We start from the raw sequence: 4,346 nt of genomic DNA on the forward strand, positions 1-4,346 counted from the left end.
CGCCCCGCCCCCCCCGGCCGACCCCCCCCCCCCCCCAGTTTATATACTGGACATGACATCACATGGTATGGAATACCTCTTTGGCCAGTTTGGGTCAGCTGTCCCCTCCTAACTTCTTGTGCTCCTCCAGCCTTCTTGCTGGCTGAGCATGAGAAGCTGAAAAATCCTTGACTTAGTCTAAGCACCACCTAGCAACAACTGGAAACATCAGTGTGTTATCAACATTCTTCTCATACTGAACCCAAAACATAACACTGTACCAGCTACTAGGAAGAAAATTAACTCTATCCCAGCTGAAACCAGGACATACATGACAATGTGTTTGAATTTAGCAATCTAAAAAGTGTACAGTTACTGCATGCTTACATACTGTTCATCACAGCCTCACCAACTCAGTCGATCTCAAGAAGCTGAAGTCTGTTATCTATCATACACATAAATATTTCACTGCAGACTTGCAAGAAGAAACTAGGACTGACTTCTACAACTGTTGGTCTGAAATTCATGGATTGATTAGCATTTTTTAATAGTACTTCAGACTGTGTGTCAAGGAGGTTTAGTTGTTGATGTTATCTGAAATAAAGTTCTGTAACCTTGGAAAGAATATACTCACGCTTTTTATTTCCTAGAGCATCATAGTATATAGAACATATGACATTTGGTTTTAGGATTGTATTTTTTGTTAGAACAGAAACATTATATTGGGAAACTCCTAATAAAATCAACTGAAATTTTGCATGAGGAAAGACAGGGTGTAAAAGGTTGGATATAGCTAAGGATCATACCATTATTCTTCATGACATTCAAATATAAGTTGCATTGTCAAATGCTGGAAAACACCTGCAGTTTAGATTGCTTACTTTATGCTCCATTTAATCATCTTTCTTAGTATGGCTTTTTGTTTCAAGTCCAGAAAACAAATAGTATAAACTTAGTCGCAAGCTGCTTTTTAATGAGATTATATTTTTCCCAATTCTTACATGAATCGAAGTGATATTATTCTCTCTTATTGTACGATCCCGGAATTGCAGGCCTGAGAAACGAGTGAAAGAGCACACTAGATTTTTGTGGTGTGTAAATAAACCTTTAATGTCATCAACTTAGAAATGTCAATCACTAAGCAAGGAGATTCCTTTTTGCCTGAGAGCACAAAAAAGATGTGTTCAGAACAGTACTTCGAGCCCCTTTTTTCTTACATACTCTCTAGGAATAAAGGTTCAGGAAAAGCAAAAAGTAGCATTGCTCTCAAAAATGCTTGTTGTAGCATGAGAATTTTCTTTTCTTATTTTTGCAGAAAGACTGACAAGAACTTGTTTTGGTAAATGCTCTTACTGCTGGAAAAAGAATCTGATATGAAAAATGCTTGCTGTGCTATTGGCCCCTCACAGAGGGTTGAAAAAGCATGCAGCAGGAATAGGAAGGAGATTACTGGGATTGCAAGCAGGTATTAAAATACCTTTTGAGGCAGAACAAATTTTATCTTAATTTATCCAGTGAGCTGAAATTACAGGTGGAGGTGAGAAGAAAGAATATGGAAATAACAGATAAAGAGATAACAGCTTAATATTTAGAGAGCAGGTATTACTTTTTCATTACCCACTTCCCTCTGTGGATTTATGTATTAGGGTAATTTGGTTTGCTGCTGCCTTTATTTCTAAATACATGCATATTATATAGCAATGTATAATGCACTTCAATGTTCCTGCTTACTAATTCGAGGGTGAAATCTGGTTTAGGCTTGATATACCACGTTTCACCCATTACATTCTCAAGAAAGACAAATGATTGTAGGTCTTTGCAAGTCAACAACTCATAAATAGGACCTTTGGGAATTAGAGGCTACTTCCTTCGGTCCTTCTTTGCAATCGTATAAGCTCTGTGTGATAAGAAAGGAAGAAGAATCAACAGTGCATTGTAATTACAAATAAACGTGTTAAAAGAAAAAGTACATTGACGGTCATTCTACGTAGTTGGCTACCCCGGTAATACTCATAGCATTACATATAGTTACAGTTCACTGAGAACATAATGCAGACGTTTGGCTCCTTAACACAAATACATACATTATAAATAGGAAGCGTAACATTGTAAGAATAAAGTTATAGCCTGGTTATTAAATTATTCCATTCCTTTTTGGAAAATCCTGTAATCACTGTGCCCTTAAATTCTCCTTATTCACAGTCTTCTCACTTGGAACTCTCTGTTGTTGTCATTAATGGAACTTTGTCAGTCATGCTGATGTTTATTTTCCATTTGTTTTCTGTGTCTGGGACTGATGGAAAGGCCCATTTATCTGATCTGTTTAACTTGCAGACTATTTATAGTCACAGCATTGCCTTTATATCTGTACAAAGCTTGTGGCATGCTTGGAATGCTGTACAAATTTTGAAATATTTTGATAATTTCATCTAGGTATTTGTGTAGTGCAGGTTTGTTTACCATAATAAAAAGCAAGTAGTTCATAGTAATGTTAGTTATGCTTTATGAACACATGGTGTAATATAGCATGAATGTCTTTGGTTTTTTTCTGAGATACCATGGTGAAGGGATAGTAATAAAACCTGGACAGGTTTTTTGAGTTCACGTTTCTTGGAGGAGGACTTTGATTTGCTATGCCTGGGAGCTTCGTTTGTGAAAAGATGAGGAGCTGTTAACTGTGAGGCTCTCCCTTACCCTCTCTCAGAGGCTTGCTGCATAGCTTGTGCTAAATTGCTTAAATGACTTTTTTTTCCCTCATCTGAAAAAAAAATAATATAGTCATCTTGCTGGCTGTGAAGATACTGATGTAATGAGGGATTATCTTCCTAGAAGCATAAGATGATAAAAGATATTTTACTGGAGCATTTTGCTATCTCTTAATCTGTCCTTTTCAGTTTAGTATCTGAATGTATGCAAGAGCTAAAGGCCTGTACGAATTCTGGATTTTGCTGTAATGAATAGAATCAGAAGCAGCTGTGTATACATGCATGACAAAGGAAAGACAAACAAAGATTTATGCTTGTAATTCTGAGGTAGCTACTTCATGTTATATTCTTCAGTTTATTATTGATACGGCTCTACAGATTTCTGGTAGTTTTGAGATGGGAAATATACTTCAAAATGTTGATTCAACATGTAAAGTTACTATTATATTGTTCAGAATTCATTTTCCATTCATTAAAAATGTCATAGCTAATTTACAGGTATCAGTTTGTTTTATGAGGCTGTTGACGTTTCAGCCCAGTGGCATTGGTCAAGAGAAAAGTCAATTTTTTCCTGTTAGCCTTACAGGCAATAAACAGAAATCTCCTTTTTATTTCATTAAAACATTTATTTCAAGTATTAATATTCTCATGGGTGAAGGAGATACTTATGTGATTTGTTTAAGGAAAATCTTAGACTTTCTTAATCAGGGAAGAAAAATGTCTTTGTGTGTCCTTCCTGTTGCATTTAAAACACAACCAGCTACCTACCCAGCCAACCCTGTTCTCTTAGTTTTTACCATAGTGCAAACCTCCATTAACTTGACTGGCTTTATTGCGTTTATATTACTAGAGGAAAAAAAATGAGGTTTGTGGTGCATTGACTGGCCAAGCGCATCCAATCTTAGGTTGAAAATGAAAACTCCGACTCCAGTTAGCCTGCAGGCATGGCTGAACTCTTACAATGAACCTAAGCTATTTATCTGGAACAGAAATTACACGTATGCAGAATAAATTTGATAAAGCAGACCTGTAAAAGAAATTTGGTAAACTATTAGGAAGATTAACTAATAAGCTATTTCATTGGCAATTAGGGGCTTTCACACTAGTGTCAGTGGTACAGTTTGTGAGTGCACTAGTTTTTTGGGTTTTAGAATCATCTACTATTAGGTTTTGCATTTCTTTGTATGAATATAATATTAGAATTTACCATTAATCCTGCAGATGCTATATTGAAGCACATGAAAGTCACCTTAGAATATACAACAATTTGGATGTAAAAAACCTCAGCATGAGAATGAATATTCTGTTTTGATAAGAAAAACAAGGCCTTGCCTGAACGGTGCCTCCAGAGAAACCATTTGAAGGAGACATCTGAAGCCTGTTGCATTTTGTACTTCAGATGTTGTTTGACAGTGAAGCTTGCTGGGACATCAGGGACCGTGATGTTCAGTGGAATCATTGGGAACATTCAACTGAAGCTGGTTAAAGTATTATAATATGAAATTTTGCTTTTTTTCAAATGAGTTTTGCTTTTCTGGAAACCTTAGAGTGTTATTTTGGTTACATATCAAATACGAGTAGGGAAGCAGCTATCCATGGCAGGGGACCAAAATTCTATGGTTTTATTAATATATCTAAAAAACAAACCCCCCCCACCCCCCC

At 36.3% G+C, this 4,346-nt stretch overlaps 1 protein-coding gene across 1 annotated transcript in view; it reads left to right on the forward strand.

Annotated features, from left to right (window-relative positions):
• CCSER1 (coiled-coil serine-rich protein 1) overlaps positions 1-4,346 on the forward strand; it is a 635,129-nt gene that overhangs the window by 26,557 nt on the left and 604,226 nt on the right. The window lies entirely within an intron of this gene.

This window comes from Haliaeetus leucocephalus, unplaced genomic scaffold (assembly GCF_000737465.1).
Source record: "Haliaeetus leucocephalus isolate CR32 unplaced genomic scaffold, Haliaeetus_leucocephalus-4.0 Scaffold140, whole genome shotgun sequence".
In the NCBI taxonomy this organism is placed as follows: domain Eukaryota; kingdom Metazoa; phylum Chordata; class Aves; order Accipitriformes; family Accipitridae; genus Haliaeetus; species Haliaeetus leucocephalus.